The sequence below is a fragment of the Rhamphochromis longiceps genome, linkage group LG12 (assembly GCF_057381845.1).
Source record: "Rhamphochromis longiceps isolate RC_006_pf linkage group LG12, R_longiceps_female_GT1.1, whole genome shotgun sequence".
Classification (NCBI taxonomy): domain Eukaryota; kingdom Metazoa; phylum Chordata; class Actinopteri; order Cichliformes; family Cichlidae; genus Rhamphochromis; species Rhamphochromis longiceps.
The window spans coordinates 39,204,194-39,221,774 of NC_140568.1; the positions used below are offsets into that span (position 1 = coordinate 39,204,194).

Here is a 17,581-nt window from a genome sequence, read left to right on the forward strand (position 1 = left end):
GGCTAGCAGGAGGGACCATGCGCTTACCTGCTGCTCTCTGGCAGGTAGCTCCATGCCCTCCTGGGTTTTAAATGCACCTTAGAACACACATGCATCAACACTACAATGAGCGGGTGGAGGGAGGTTTGGAGTCTTCTCTCACCCCCATTCTCTGCGACCTGCTGGAGCGGGGGGGCTAGGAGGAGGGGTTGGCCGTCCGACTGCGGTCTGGAGTGTGGGGCCTCCCTGCTGCTGCGGAGTCGGGGCGGTCTGCCTCCCCCCACCGCAGGGAAAAGGGTAACACCACCTGGGTCTGGGTGCAGTTCCCCCCTCCAGGGGCAAGGGTACCTAGACCCGGTTTGTAGAGTACGCTTGGGGAGTGTGATCGTGTGTACAGCGTCTCTTTATGTCTGTCTCCACGTTGGTTGAGTGTGGAGTAAGTGCATATGAGAGCGTGAGGGTGGGAATGGATGTTTGTATATGTGTGTGCCTGTATTTCTGTGTCTATATGTCAGGTTGGGTGTCAGGCGCCACCTCTCTGGGGACATCTTAGGCCCTCCAAGGTTTGGAGGCCTATCTCCCCCTACCACCACTTCCCCTGCCAGTGGCGGACTCCCTCAGACATCGGTGCGTTGGTGGTTCTTTGTGTCCGGGGATGGGCGTCCAGGTACACACCGGCTCACTCCTTGGCGGCCACTTATCGGGGCCTGGAGCCTGGGGCTCGCTCGGGCCACTTCGGAGGTGGGGTGCCCCCGGCCGCTCGGCCTGGGGCTCGGTCACTCAGGCACGGCTGGCTGCCGGCGGAGCTCACGGGCGCGTCACTGCAACTCCCCCTGGCTTCTGCTCCGCGGCTGCTGAGTGAGCCCTCATCTGGGACTCTCCTCAGCTCTTTCTGGGACAGTGGCGCGGCTGCCCCTCTGTTGGTCTTCCTTGGTCTCTTGTGTTCTGGGGGCCTCTGGATGTCTGGAGTTTTGATCTCCTCCATACCTGCTTCATGCCCTGGAGGACGGGGCTGTGGCCCCCCCACACCCTCTAGCAGATCATTGCATGAAGGAACCTTTTAAAAAAAAAACAAACAAAAAAAAAACAAGCGCGTCCATGCTCACAGGTTTACACACGGGTGATCACACCCACAAACTACACCCTTTTTGGCTCCTACCTCAAAGCACACTGTGTTCTGTTGATCTTATGTGCTGCACAATAATGTTTAATATTTAGTATTTACTGTCATATTCCCATATATCATTGTGATGTTCTTTATTCTATTACTCTTGTTCTCTTCTGCTTGTTTTCTTTTTTCTTTCTTAGCAGGTGATCCAGGTGATTGATATATGCATTTTTTTTCCTGCTCATTCTGTTGTTTTTTGTTTTTTGCCCTTCTCCCCCGTCCCTTTTCTCAGCTGTTTCTCTTTCCCTCTTTCTTTCTCCCCTTCTTTCCCCCAGTCAAGTCTGTCCCGTATTCAGTAAGTGAAAATAAAATAAACATTAAAAGGTGAATCAAATGGACCATTACGGCAAGGCTGGGATGGTCAATTTGGTAAAGTAAATCCGTTGGGCATCTTTCTTTGCCTTTAGACAACAATTCTGATGGCAAAAGAGCCAAACGGGGCAGGCAAAAAAAAAAAAAAAAAAAAGACAAGGCACAGGGGAAAGAGAGGTGGTCGCTGATCCTGGAGGAGGTGCGAGCAGGAGTTGAGGAGAAGCAAACCAGTCAAATGGTGCAATTGAGGCTGCAGGGGGCTTGGACAAGATGGGAGCAAGCTATAGAGCGCAAGGTCACATAGAATGAACTGTGGAAAGCAGAACCCCAGCGGATAAAATTCCTGATTCAGGCAGTATATGATGTGCTACCAAGTCCATTGAATGGAGTCACTTGGGGGAAAGTGGAGACACCAGGCTGTCTTCTCTGGCAGAAGAGAGGAACCCTGGAGCACATTTTAACCCTCTGCGTCAAAATCACATGACCAATTTAAGACGACAACTCAGAGTCTCCATTTAAACTTGGGTCGAAAGTGCGGACTTCAAACTATATACCAGTTTTTGAATTGTGTCGATGGGCCACGTAAAAGCAAAGTTATGATAAGAAATGCACGCAATGCTTTTTTCCGAATAAAACAGTGTTGTTTACAGCGGGAAGAATGGTAAAAACGGCATTTTCTACGGACAGCACTAGCAAACACTCTCCACTTGCGAGTGGTGAAAGAGCTCACTCCACTTGAGTTTGCTTTTGCTTTCTCGTTGTACACAGACATTCTCTGCACCGCCTTTCCCTCCCGAAGACAAGAGTTCAACTCCTACCCGTCCATTGTACTCGATCTCGCATTGTGATTCTATCAGTACCAAATCCAGTTTGCTTCTCAGGCAGCTGCTCGCCTTTGGCAGTTTAACCAAGACACTTTCTGGGGCAGTCTCGATCAGGAACTCTACCGTCGCATCTCTGCCGCTCGTTCTTCTCTCTCCTGCAAGTCGTGCTGTGCCCCATCACATCCTGCTTCCGCCTGCATCGTCCCAGCCCAAAACAAGAGTCAGCCCTCACGCCGTCCTTCCATTCTTACCCGTTCGACCCCGGCTCCAGTACCAGGAATTCCCAAACCCACGACTTCCACTTCCTTCATGCCTTAGCAACAAGGTTTAGACAAGTGGGGCAGGCCCGTCATGCACCTAGGAGGCCGCTCCATCTGCAATAACTTTAACGACTCCGGCTGTTCTATGTCTCAATGCTGCTATCTCCACTCTTGCTGCTTTTGCGGCAGCAGCCATTCCCGCCCTGCATTCCCCCACAACCCCACTGAACCATGCCATTTTTCTCATTATACTTGCCAGCAGAGGTGTGTGACTCTCCTAAGCTGACATCACGAGTGCCTTAATGTCTCGCCAATCCACCCCGATTTCTGGTGCCCATTCAGAGTCATCTTGAGGCCTTTTAGTTCACAGTCAGGCCGACCTTCGGTTATAAAAGCAGCCCCAAGCTCTTCGACTCACTCCCCGACACTCCATGTTAGATCCTCCAACAACCATAAACTGCCTTTTTGGTCCATCTCTAGATGATTTCCTGGTCGCCTCCCCTCCCTCGTCTCTGCCAGCCCACGGGCTATCCACTCCGACATCCGTCTGCTCCAGAACGGCTCTCCACCGTCGGAAGAGCAAACAGCGGGACCTTTAACGTCCCTTGAGTCCTCGGCACCAAACGTTTCCAGGCCTCTCTGCCCATTGAATAGCTCTATTGCATCACTTGTCCCACGTGCTCCAAACATCAGCTGCTCTCCCCTTCGGGTCATTCGTACCGTGCTACACACATAATCCCATAATTCCTCCCTGCTCCTTTTATCTCCCACCTGCTTCACTCGCAGTGTCACTCCTCGACTCTATCACGCTCAATAGCGCTCCGGAGCCAAACCCCGTCTCTGGCAACTCCTGCTTGATAACTGGAACGGCATCTCTTCTCTTACGACGATCGGCCGTCACACACCGGTGACATTCAGCTCTACACAGGCGTCGCCCTTTCTGCTGGCTTCGGGGGCTATTAAGACAGAACGTGGTTTCTCCTCAGCCGGGCCTCCCGAGTTTCACCATTATATCCACGAGCGGTTCCTGCCTTCTTCTATCCGGCAGCCATCGCGGCCTTCTGTGGGGCCACGAATGGTCAAGAAGATCAGTCCTCTTTCACTCCGACCATCTCCCCGTAGTCGACATAATCAACAAGACCGTAGCAACTCTCCTTCCATCATGCCCTCCATGCGGTGACCCACAAATCCATATTCTTGGCCTCCATGCAGAGGCCGCTCCGACTCCGGTTCCTCCACTTTCAGCCACAACATTCGAAATCTAAACCCTAGCATCGCGGAACCCAGCAGTGTCTCCAAGTAGCAATAATAAATAGTCTCGCAGCAAGCACATCGTCCACCTATGGGACCGCTTGGAACGCGTCCCGTTCGTTCCATAGTAACTTCAATATTTCCTTCCCGTCATTCGACATTGTAACCGTTACAGCTTAATACCTTATGCCTTCCGGTTTCCGTGCATCAAAATTCCCACGATAAAGACATACCTCAGCTGCATCAACTTCTTTGCCAAACTGCTCACCGAATCCGGCCACCCTGTAACCAGATCATGGTTTCTTTCACGCATTTGTCAAGTGCTCTCGTCTTCTGGGATTCCTCCAAATCTCTTCTCTAGCCATTCCCTCCGCATCGGCGCCACGACTTCTGCCTTTCGCAAGGAAACCCCGACCACATAACCAGCTCCTCGGCCGCTTATCATCCTAAGCCTACTGTTATACATTCGTAACAATCGCTAAGACCTCTGAAAACGCCCAGTCTTCACTTCCACAGGGGATGCCTTCTTTGGGGATCTACCTAGCCCGGGAGCCGTCGCCAGTCCCCTTTGAGGCCTTCCCCAAACCGCCGCACCAGTTCATACTTCCTCATCCCTCTTCGCTTATCGTTCTGAGGATGTGGTCCCAGCTAGTGAAATTACATGGCCTCACTTTACTTATCACCACATCATAATGTAATAATGATATGACGTGCAACAGGAGCCATTATAATTGTATGTTCGGATAGCACAGTGGCATAGTAGTTAGCACTGTTGCCTCACAGCAAGGTCCTGAGTTCAATTCCACCATCAGGCCGGGGTCTTTCTGTGTGAAGTTTGCATGTTCTCCCTGTGTTTGCATGAGTTCTCTCTGGGTACTCCGACTTCCTTTCACAGCCCAAAGACATTCACTTTCGAGAAGCAGCACATCATGTCATGATTTCAGAAACAGCTGAGAAAGAAAGTCACTGACATCTATAAGTCTGGAAAGTGTTACAAAGAAATTTCTAAGGCTTTGGAATGCAGTGAACTATGCTGAGAGATTATCCACAAATGAAGGAATCTTGAAACAGTCGTGAACCTTCCCAGGAGTGGCTGACCTACTCCCCTAGCACATAGAGACTCATCTAAGAGCTCAAAAGTACCCAGAACGACACTTAAATAACTGCAGGCCTCAATTAAGGTCAGCGTTCATAATTCAACAATATAATATAGCTGGGGGAAACAAGACACTACTGACACTGTCTCCATTTCACTTAATAGCAAATGTGTATAACTAGTCCTGTCCTTTTACTTAGTCTTTCTCTCTTAGCATCTGTATCTATAACCCAGTGGGCTCCTTCCCCCCGGCACCTGATGAAAGCTTTTGGGTTTCTTTTTCTTCTGGTTTTGGATTTATTTATTTTTTTCTTCTGTTTACATATTAATAATCTCATTTTGGTCATTTAGTGTGCTTTGAGTCCTACATTTGGATCTTTAATTATAGGAACTATGACACTGGATTTTTAAATCAACAAAATCCCATACAGTATGCATGCTCCCTACTGTTGTATTTAGCATGTCAGCATAGATGTCAGTTTTTGACCTCGTGATTTGACTGTAACTCTGTTTCACTAATGCAGGTCAAGGTGAACACTTGAGATAAATGCCTAGTGTGATTGTTTTGTTGTTTTATATACATCCAGCCAAGCAAGCAAGCCAGCCAGCCAGCCTTAAGTTTCTTGTGCAGCAAAAATAAAGCTTCACACAACAAACTCAGTCAGTTTTTTTTATTTGTACAAGAGGAAAACAAGCAGCTTCATTCTTTTCTAATGAAAAGAAAGGCACCTTCACTTCATCTCCAGTCTGGCTTTTATACGAGCAAATACAAACCAAGTTTTTCCCTAATAGATTGAAATCACAGAGACCGAAGAGACTCGTTTTTGTAATATTGCTATCACCTCTTATTACATAGTGTATTTCCTCAGAAAAAGATAAAGCATTGAAGCAGTTTCTTTCCAACAGAGTAGCTGAGGCAGAGTGGAAATAATTTAACTCAAAGCAAACAGGAACATTTCCGTGCTGATAAATGGATGCAAGATGGAACCCACTTGGATCTTAAATTCTCATCCCAGAAAGAAGCAATATCAGGGAAGATACATTTCAAACATAAAGGGAGACAGCAGAGTGCTCTCGTCATGTTTGATCATCTTTTACTTTTCTTCTCTGAAATTTTCATTTGGCTGGATGAATAAACATAAGGGGAGGAAAATTGTCTAGTCTGTGCATTCATCCTGTCACGTCTTTCTGGGTGCTGCTGGAAATAATGACTGCAACTTTGAAAAGTTGATAATGGCAATTTGAAAGGATGTCAAACCATTAAAGGAACTCTAAAGCACATGCAGGCTTGATGGGAAAAGCCATATATTCAGTGGTTTTATGACTAATAGTGAAATACTGAGGCATCTTATATGCCCATTTGACACACCTGGTTGGCATCAAAGGTGCAGCACTCGATTGGCTTTGCTCATATTTGAGTGGAAGAATGTTTAGTGTTAAAGTTGAAAATTTTGAGTCCACCTCAGCCCCCCTTTCTTGTGGGGTGCCCCAGGGCTCAACCCTTGGCCCTCTTCTTATTTCATTATACCTGCTCCTTTTGGGGTCTATTTTTAGAAAACATGAAATATCCTTTCACTGCTACGCAGACGACTGACAAATTTATTTGCCTTTTGCACCAAATGGCCCAGGCTCCATCCAAATCCTTTTGAACTGCCTTGAAGATGTCAAAGCTTGGATGGCTCTGAACTTTTTGAGTTTCAATGAGAGTAAAACGGAGGCGATTGTATTTAGACCTAATAATATTTCATGCAACCTGCTCGTAAATTGTGGTTGGCTAGGGTCTTGTATCAAACAGCATGTGACAAACTTGGGAGTCATTATGGACTCAGATTTTAAATTGAACAAACATATTAGTTCGGTGTTGCAAAAAAGCTTTTTGCAGCTGAGGCAAATAGCAAAGCTGAAGCCAGTTTTGTCAAGACCGGACATGGAGAAGGTATTACATGCCTTTATTTCAACACGGCTTGACTACTGTAATGCACTTTATGTTGGAGTCAGCCAAGGGTCTCTTGCTCATCTTCAGCTCGTGCTGAAGATGAGCAAGATGAGCTGCTGCCCGCCTCTTAACTGGTACCCAAAGGCATGGACATGTAACACCTATCCTGTCTTCTCTTCATTGGCTTCCTGTTCATCACAGAATTAATTTCAAAGTCCTAACACTGGTTTATAAATGCCTTAATGGTCTTGCTCCCCCATACCTTTCTGAGTTACATCAGCCTTATATTCCTTCACGGACCCTCAGATCAGCTGACCAGCTGCTGTTGGTTGTCCTAAAATCAAGGCTGAAACGTAGAGGAGGACGAGCCTTTTCAATTATGGCCCCAAAACTTTGGAATACGCTGCCTTTAAATATTAGACAGGCATCTTCGTTTCCTGTTTTTAAAATGCTTTTGTACAGCACTTTGGGCAAACCTTTTGTTTTTAAATGTGCTATATAAATAAATTGGATTTTGGATTTTTGGAAGATGTTAAGCCTTTAAAGAGACTGACAAACGAACACAGTGGGTTCATCAAACTATGAGAGCACAACACTTTCACAAAGTTGTCTGCTCACTTTCGAGTTCTAGGCTTATACCCAGGAGAAGAAAAAGCTCTTTCCAGAAATTATTTTCACCAGGGACTTTTAAGGACATGCCTGCAATCTTGCGAACAAGCATTGGTCATATGATAGCCATGGACTGAGATTGTAGAATGGCATTTGTTGGTGTCCATGCACCTACACAGCTTAAAAAGTCATGTCCCTTAATTTAAATTATCAGGTTTGATACCTAGTGTACAAATCATTAGCAACATAATCTCTGACAGGATAGTGAGAGAATGGTCTTCAAAGCATTTTGTGACATCACAGTGGCTTGTCCAATGGAAAAATAGGGCTTTTGATACATGAAATATTAATAAAATCTCACTCATAGTAATATAAAATGAAACTGGTAAAAAGGCACAGTAAAGAGGCTATTTCCAGGAGATCACATTATTCAGTTCTTTTCAAGCTGTGTTTCTTTGGCTGTTAATACAGTCAATAGCTGTGTGTTTCATTAATAGCATTGGTTGTACGGAGCTTTAAATATATTAAAGTTTGCGTACTATCACTCAAACATTAATCCTGAACAAACAGAAAATTCTACATTAAAAAAAAAAAAAACTTCCTTTGTTCTTAGTAATTTTACATATTCTAAATTTGTTTAATCAAATTGACAGATATTTTCTTATTGTTTTAGACTCTTCTCTGTAAGGTGACCTTGAGCGTTTTGAAAGGCGCCTAAAATCAAATCTATTTCTTCAGTTCTGAAAGGTGATGGGGATTGAGGCATTTGGCGCAGCGTGGGGTTATCATATCGGAGGTGTTCCTGAGAGTCGCTGACCCACCTTGTCATCATGTAAGTCATTGGGGTTCTGTGAACCAAAGTGTGAGCTTCTGTTGTTTCATCAAGCCCCATGTTGGAAGCCTTATTTCAGACATTTAACTTAAAACCCATTCAGAAACCCTGTTTACTTAAAGAAAGGATAAGTGCAAAATGGTAACCAATTACTGGTTCAAGCACTCAGTGCCTCCCTCTATTCTTTGTGATTCAAACCTTTTCATCCTCGCTTTCACTGACCATTCAAAACAACTGAAAACACATTAGCCTTTAGATGAGGCCAGATGTGTCTTGGTATTAACCATACACTACAGTGAATGTTTATATGCAGTCTACACAGCCTGCAAACTACAATAAATGGATGGAAATTCAGCCTGAATATCAGACCAGCGACAGCAAAGATAAAGACTGTTCAAAACCATACTGATATCTGGATACTGGATGAATACAAACAACATGAATTACATGCTATGAGCTTCAAACTGTTATACCCTGCTTTTCTAATGACCCTTTACCAATTTGAATTTTCGCTATTCATGTCAATTCATCAGAATGCTTCTACATTTAGCACATACAACAGAAATTCATAGGATCAATATGAGAGGCAGAAATACTCTAAACCTGTTTGTGTGTGTGCTAAGCATTGGGTTCACGTCTAGTAAACATCATCTATGTACTCAGCATGAATCCCTGCATCACTCACTTTGATTTACAATTTCACATTCTGTGTTTTGCACACTGAAACATTTCCTCAGCATCTAGCTTGCCTGAATTTCAAACAAGCGCTCAGCAGAGATAATCCCATCATTTAATCAACATTACCAAACACTTTTAACCACGTGCAGGGTTCTTCTGCCAAAGCAGGTTTTACACATCTGTGTCTTTACATCTTTCTGGCAATATATAAAGAGCTTATGAAAGGCTTCCTGTAGAGGCTTCAACACTAAATCAGGACTAAGAACACATCAGTAGAAAACACAGTAGTTTAATCAAGTGTAAATGTGTCATAGCAAAGCCCATTCCCCTCTTAGAATGCTTGCCAAACACAAGAGAAACTATCCTCTAACCCACTGTTCCAACTGACAGTGCACATCCTCTAAACACTGCGAGTGGAGCTTTGAGGGCACAAACTGGATAAATCCTGTCTCTGTACTTGCTGTCGCTCCGGGCCAGTGGAGATTTTCTTGGGAGCGTTCAGGGCTCGGCCACAATGCATTGTGGGGGGTGGGGGTGGGGGTGCTGGTGAGTCACGGTTGTGTGGAAGTGCTGATAGAGACGAAGAACAGCTTCCTTAATGTCAGCTGTAATACCTAGGCAGACTTGTTGGGCCTAATCGAGTGTGGCACTTCCCAAAGCACCAAAAGGAACAAGAACTACAAGTGTGGATCAGTATTTGTTTGTTACTGCTCATGGGCCCTGGACCAGATTTAACAGCAGTTCTGTTGGTAAGTTTCTTTTATGAGAGTAAAAAAAAATCCATTGGAAGCTCAAAAACAATACCTTGCTGAGCAAGAAGGACCCTTCCAATGTGATTTAAAGCCTGTGGGCATAACCTTCTGCCCTACTGAGTATGAGAGTGAAAACCTAACCAAGCGTGAAGAGGCTGTCTTGTCCACTCACATACTGACACATTGCTGATTCATAGACAGCCATGGATTTTTTTTTTGTTTTAAATCTTCAGGTTTGAATACTTGACACACCAACAAGCAGTGAAAAGATAGAAAAGGATTTTTAGCATTTCATGACATGAAGGAAAAAGAGAAGAGATGAAATAAAGTGTGAAAGGTTTTAGGTGCTGGTCTGGTTCATTTCTTTTAACTGGATTGATCCACGGCGAGAGACTGTTTCAGTATTTGCTTTTCTTTGGACATTTCAGAGAAGAACACATTTATAGTGAGAGAAACAGCAAATTGGATTCTTGAGGAGGTGAAGTTGAGCATCTGTGCCTGTCTGTTTCTACTAGTGGCATAAGCAACTTTGCCACTGCATATAACATTTCAAATGTTCAAACAGCTAGTAAATGTATTCCCAAAAGAGCATTGGTTGCATGTTCACTCAATAGTCAAACATTTTAGAACTATTTGTCTTTTCTACTTTTTTCCATAGACCTCAAGCAATAAATCCTACTCTCCTGCACCACCACTAAATCTGACATTTGTGACTTATATGTAGAAAAGCCACAAATAATATAACATGTTAGCACGCTACATAAAACATCTGTAGAGAGTCTGGACTGTTTAAGTGCTAAATTTAAAAAAACCAAAAAAAACCAAACTTCTTTTGCTTTATGATCTTGTGTTGTGAAGCAGATCTTTTGTTTTGCCAACATACTGATCTGTGCATTCCTCACTGCATTCAGCTACATACGCTACAATGCTCTCCTTACGCTTGGTTGTTTTTCATTTAGGGTGAACAAATGTTCTGCCTCAACATACTACTAGACTTGAACCACAAAGGGATGAGAATCTGAAGCACTCGTAGTCACAGAGGCACTTTTGCATCATTGTGAAGCTCAAACTGAGGCAGAATCTCATCCATTCTTAGAACAAATCACCAAGGCATGAGCTGAGTAATAGTTTCCCCATATAGACCAGTTGTTTGAGGGAGAAATGAAAGAGAAGAGCAGTTTTCATACATGCACTGCAGTTTTTGCAGACATTTAGATGACAAAGATGTGTGTAAGAGTGCAAATATCCAACTCAGTCACACTGGATATTGTACTAAAAAGGCAAGAAGGCTTAATTGTTGTTCTTAAGTGTGTCTGTAATTTTTCATTGTGTCTGAGTGTGACTCGTGCATGCAAGTCCCTAAATGGAGGACAAGAAACTTCTCCAAAAAAGTTAAGTCCAGTTGCCTTCATTTGACACTTAGATTAGATGGGGATAATTACAACAAAAACATCTTCCAGATAAACATCAGCTTTGTGGATATTTTTTTTAAAACCATGTCTGGATGCTGTTGTTACTCGTGTAAATCAAATACAGCCTCAGAACAGTTAGACTAAAGACTATTAATCTGTCAGTCAGTCTTGACAGTTGATTTAAACATACATTCATAATCCTCCATGTGGTTTTCAGTGGTTGAAACTAGGGCTGCTCAATTAATCGAATTTTAATCACGATTACGATCTGGGCTTTCAACGATCATTAAAAATGACTGAGCCGATTATTAGCCCCTCCCTCATGCTTTACTCTCGCGCTGCTCCATGTGGCAAATCAAGCGCACTTCTCTGCATTTCGAACACGCGTCACAACAATTAAGAGGACCCGAGGGAAGCTCGGAAAGCTAAGCAGAAGTTATTTGGAGAGGAGTGGACTGCCGTTGGTTGAAAAGAGAGGTAAAAAAAAAAAAAACTTAAGTGGTGTGGAAACATTATGGGTTCGCGGAGTCAGACGTGGATCAAGTAGACACAGTGTGTAAACTTTGCTATGGTGTCGTAGCTGCACCACAGAGCAACACTGCAAAGTTCACATTTTTCATTTATTTCTTATATTGCAAACATTTGCACTGTTATCAGTATTTGCACACTATTTTATATTATTTTTTAAAGTCATTATTCAATACATTGTTATTGTTAAACCTTTAAAGCCGGTCAGAGCAGCATGCTCGTTTTGTGTAACTATTTTTAAATCCCTGTAGAACCTGAACGCTAAGCTAGCACAATAAATTTTTTTCCATATGAAACCAGAGGAGTTGTACTTACTTCTTATGCCATCAGCTTGTCCTCGGTCACGGTTTCCTTCCACATATAGCTTTGCAAAAATTGCACAAAAAGAGCTTGCAGGAACAAAAGCATAATATTCCAGAAACACGCTTTGCCGATCCGATCAGCTGTTCTTAACACTTCCCACATTGAAAAAGACATCAACGTGAACTATCGCAAGTGACGTCATTTTTGCGGAAAATTTAGTTTTTTACTTGTAGGCCTTAGAACTCGAATTGCACTGCTGGAAATAGTTTATTTTGATGCACATGCACATTCTTTGCAAATTTGCATCATAGGATTGTTTTTTGTTTTTCCTGCAGTATATAAAAATTGCTGTATCTCCAAAATAAAACTATGAAGACACTCAAAATAAATTTCCTGTTGTTGTAAACTATTTTTTGCAACTTTTTTGTATTTAAAGTTTTGAGGGATAAACCTCTTAAATTTCTCCAAGTAGAAATATATGTAAAAACAAAAACGATTTTCAATTTTTTTGTAGTTTATTGCACTTTTTTGCAATTAATGTAGTTACTATGGACTTAATGCATACATATTATTAAAATATGGGCTATAACAGTTGTATTGATGTATAGCAACTTGAAATGCTCCCACAAATGGCACTACAGCATGTAAAAAAATAATATAAGCTCTGGCGGACGAAATAAATATCGTCAAATAATCGTGATCTCAATTTCAGTGAAAATAATCGTGATTATCATTTTTGCCATAATCGAGCAGCCCTAGTTGAAACATGCTCATTTACATGTCATTTGTCACACTCGAGATTTTTAAACAAAAGATTATTCCATCAGCGCTAAGATGTTAGGAGATAAAACTGAACTGACTCTTAGATTCCTAAGATGAGGAGCTGACAGCCTAAATGTGAGTCTTTCTAAACTGTTGTCAAGTTAGAAAATCAGTTTTCACTATTAATACATCAAATTTCCTCTTAAACTGTAACAGAGCTAATTCAAAACCTTGTCATGAGATTGTGGTTGTGACTTAAGACATCAGTGATTGACATGATAGATAATGGATCCAGATTAAGAACACTGTCAGTAATCTGCTCTAAATGTTTTTCTTAATTCTCTCTAGAGCTGATGTAGTGGACACAAAGCTTCATTCATTGACTGGATGGCCTCAATGTTTTTGCTTTAGGAAAAAGAGAGATAAGCTCAGAGTATTAAGTTGGATTTTCTAAATAAGGGTTCATGCGCTAGTTCCAAATCACTTGTTCACATTTTTTTTTAGTTCTTATGCAACAATAATATAAAATATAAATTCTTAAAATGTTTGTAGCTGCCTATAAAATCACAGCAATTTTATTTTCTGTATTGCACATCCTCCCATTACATCATCAGCTGAGCATTAAACTACCCATTTCTAACAAGTCTCATGTGTCCAAAAAATAAATAAATAAAAATTAAAATATAGACCATTCAGTGTACCATATCAAGCTGAGCCTCCTTACCCTTTCTGCTTCCTCAGCTAATTCTTGGAACTGAGCTATTGAGCTCTAGCTCTCTGTAGGAGTGCCCCAAACAGCCCATCAGGGAATACAGGACCACCAAGCAGCTTGTGTTTTTGAGATATGTGGAGCCACATGTCATTCTGCAGTATTGCATGCCATGCCTTTGGACACACTAAGGGAGATGTAGAGAGAGTCAAGATGACTGCCATACCTTTGCTGATGTCTATAGCCTCGGGTAAAGAGCTTAGTGACTGTGTTGAAGACAGGTGAGAATAGCAGCAAAATGTTTTTTTATGCCAACTGGGTTGCAAAGTAGTGTATACACTGTAGTGAGGGAGGCAGACTTCATAATGACAGACGGTTGGGTGTTAGCTTTGTATTATTCAGGTTTTGCTCATTATTCTGGGTAAGCACAATGTGTTTATGAGCGGAAAATCCCCGAAGCACTATGCAAATCAGTTTTCAAATGAAGATATAAAACTGTATTACACATGCAACAGTTACACTTTTCAGGATGGTGGAAACTAATGGTAATTAGCAGGATAGCAAAGCATCTTAAGGGTCCTTTATCAGCATCTTTTCACTCCTGCTGGGAAAGGGATCCCTCTTTAGTTGCTTTTCTAGTAGTCCCCAACCCCCACCCAAATGATGGACTTTTACTAGGGAGTTTTCCCTCCCACCTAAATCGTGGACCAAGAGTGTACAGCTTAAGACAAATTTGTAATTTGCCACATTGGGGTTTAATTAAATTTGACTTGACCTGGTTAAAAAGATAACAGTGAAATTGTGTCAGGGAAATTTCTACTCCCTCTCATGCTGGGTGTGACAATCTACAGTACATGACTTTTTCCCCTAGCTTTTATTGCACATTTCATGCCATTTGGGTATTAATCACCACTGGGCATAGCATTTTATATTCTGTCTCCTACCTGTTCCATTGTAATCAGGTTCCCTTCCTATTTTGGTACTTCAAAAGATGACCCATTAGCCTCCTCCTCTGCCATCAGTAATCTAGCCTGTGTTCTCTGAGGGATATACACCAAAATGGGATGGATTTCAGAAAGATTAGGTGTTTTTGGTTTCAATCATCTATCAAGATGCAGGTAATTTTCTTCTTGTAAAGTAGCAATCAATCAGGGGCACTTCTGGTAAATTGAACTGGGTTAGATGGTGAGTGGGGACAAGAAAATGAATGAGGAAAATCTCTATTACAACATAATTTCATATGAATCAACGTAAGGCATTACATCCACATGCTATAGCAGGTGTAACACTGTCTTGGATAACAGGGTATATACTATAGGATTCAAAGCCAACTGATGATGGATCTAAGTGAAGGAGTTATCTCTTATTTTCTATTAAATTTACAATACTTCTTCACTTCAATTGTGCTTAAATTAGAGCAGAATGTGTTACAGGATGAAAAAAAAAAAAAAAAAGCTGTACCATTTCGCAAGAGCAGACCAAATGTGAGCATCTAAGCTTATTGCACAAGAGAATTACTTTTGATTTGATCATCACCTTTCTGCACTACTTAATTAGTTCTGGTTGGATCTTGTCTCTCCAGAATATTTTCATCTCCTTTTTAATTCATTGATGAAAGTGTCAATATATTTCATCATAATTAATTTCAGGGCGAATGTAGGAGATCATCCAGTAACTGGAAGGTTTCGTGGTTTGAAAAGTGCTATATAAGAATTAGTCAATTTGATCATTAACAGTTTGTCCCCATGCATTAGTTTTTTTTTTTTTTAGTTATAATCTTGTTTTTGTTAGAACAAAAGGTCATTGACAAAAACCATGATGAAAATTACTGGTCAACAAAATTAACACTACAGCAGGGAAGTCATATTATCTGTATGATGACCTATCTGACAACCTGTACAATGTCATTTACTGTAGGGACCAGTTCACAGCTTTGTCTTGTAATTCCCCATCATCCACCAGTATAAGTGGCATGTGAGAAAGCATAAGTCTAGCAAGTGAAAAGTAACCTGGAGCAAAAACATACCCTAGATATAGTCTCCCTGTTGTCCTCCTTCTCAGTGGTCACTTGCTAAATGCTTTAGCCATTATTGTTTTCCATTTCCACCAACATGACTCGATAGATGATTTTTCTTCTGAATTTTCTTTCATGTCAGCAGGATCCTTTAAAAACTTAATTACTTCATCTTTTTCATTTTACAAATATTTTGCAAGAACATCAGCTGCACAAATCTGAGTCTGTATCTGTTACACACAATCTTGTGAGGGCGCTCACTTCATAAATACCAACGTAATTTTTGTACTTTGTATGTGGGTACAATGTATGAAAAGCTATTTTAATTTGCCCACCAAATTTTTGGTCATATTTGAACAAAGATTTATTTTTGAAAAAATTAAAAGTCCTGAATTAATTACACATTTGTGGACATCCAGGTGTTTAAGCAGTGGCACCTGGTGATTTTCTGTGCTTGCATTTTATTTTGCATTCTACACTCTGCATGGATATTGTCACCCTTCTGCACTCATTAGCTGAAAAATGTTAAAAATTATTACTTTTATAGTTATCATCAAAATATTAGTTGACTGGGATGAGTGATGGAGACATTCTATAGAACATTTATTTTGTTATAGCAATAAAGCATAATGAAAACACTTCACTACACTGCTCAGATATGTGAAAGCGGAACCTACAGCAGCTGGTCTAGCATGCTGGTCACCCTTATCAGCAATGACCATGCACAAACTGTTATGGCTGACTCAGCCAATAGTTACAAACAGAACCAAATTGAACAACATTATTTTTGAGCAAGGAATGAAGTAGCACCTGTGCGGACACGCAACACGTTCATGCTGATTTACAAGTCTGGGGGGGTGAGTTCACTGAGGGAAAGGAGACAGAGGCCAGTCCTGATCATTCAAATTCAAGAGAGTCCACAGAGGCCAGTCCTGATCATTCAAATTCAAGAGAGTCCACAGATTTTGACACAGAGATGAGAACTGATACAGTGTGCTCACTTGGATTACAGGTTCTCTGGGGGTGGGGCTTACTGGTTTGTTTCCTGGAAGATGATAGCTGTAGAGGAGACGCTAGAGGAATGGACAAGCTCAATAGAGACAGGTTGGACCAGTCTTCAGCCAGCAGGGAAGCACTAGGAATGAGGAAAAATGACAATGGCACAAGGATAATTAGAGTTACCAAGAGGAGCCTGTTTACCATGCTTAGAAGTCAGTCTATCCAGAGGAGACTGGAAACAGAGTGTGAAGGTGATTGGGAGTGGGAAAGTAGAAAACACACCACATCTCCTCCATACTTGCTTCATGCCCTGGAGGATGGGGCTGTGGCTCCCCACACCCTCTAGCAGATCATTACATGAAGGAACCTTTTAAATACAAGCGCGCTCATGCTCACAGGTGTACACACGAGGACTCACACACACAAACTACACCCTTTTTGGCTCCTACCTCAAAGCACACTGTGTGCTGTCGATCTTACGTGTTGCACAATAATGTTTAATATTTAGTATTTACTGTTATATTCCCATATATCATCGTGATGTTGTTTATTATGTTGCTCTTCTTTTCCCCTTCTGCTTGTTTTCTCTTTTTTCTTTCTCAACAGGTGATCCAGGTTATTGATATATGCATTTTTTGTCTGCTTTTTGCTCCTTATCCCGGTCCCTCTTCCCTGCTGTTTTTCTTTCCCTCTTTCTTTCTCCCCTTTCCCCCCAGTCAAGTCTGTCTCATATTTAGCAAGGGAAAATAAAATAAAATAAACAATAAAAGGTGAATCAAATAGACCATTTCAGCAAGGCTGGGATGGTCCATTTGGTAAAGTAAATCCGTTGGGCATCTTTCTTTGCCTTTAGACAATAATTCTGATGGCAAAAGAGCCAAACGGGACAGGCAAAAAAAAGAAAAAAAGAAAACACCACCCCTAAGGGGGCAACAGGTAGAGAGAGAAGCTCACTGAACAGAAGAGGGAACATTTTCACTTTGGTTTTAACTATGTTCATTTTTAGATTTCAGTGGGTAAGTAGTTCCTTGTCTTGCTTGCCCTGAAGGAATGCTACTACATTTATGAGTACTGCAGTTCATTTAACTTATATTGTTTACATGTAAACTATAACTACAATATCATTAGCTATTAATTTAAACATACATCATCTGTGG

General features: G+C 41.8%; 1 long non-coding RNA gene across 1 annotated transcript in view; it reads right to left on the reverse strand.

The window, feature by feature from the left end:
• Positions 1–17,331, reverse strand: part of LOC146657911 (uncharacterized) — a 40,454-nt gene extending 23,123 nt beyond the window's left edge. The window contains exon 1 of the long non-coding RNA XR_014914131.1: positions 13,427–17,331. This is a non-coding gene — a long non-coding RNA (uncharacterized LOC146657911). The remainder of the gene's footprint in view (positions 1–13,426) is intronic.
• Positions 17,332–17,581: the final 250 nt, after the last annotated feature.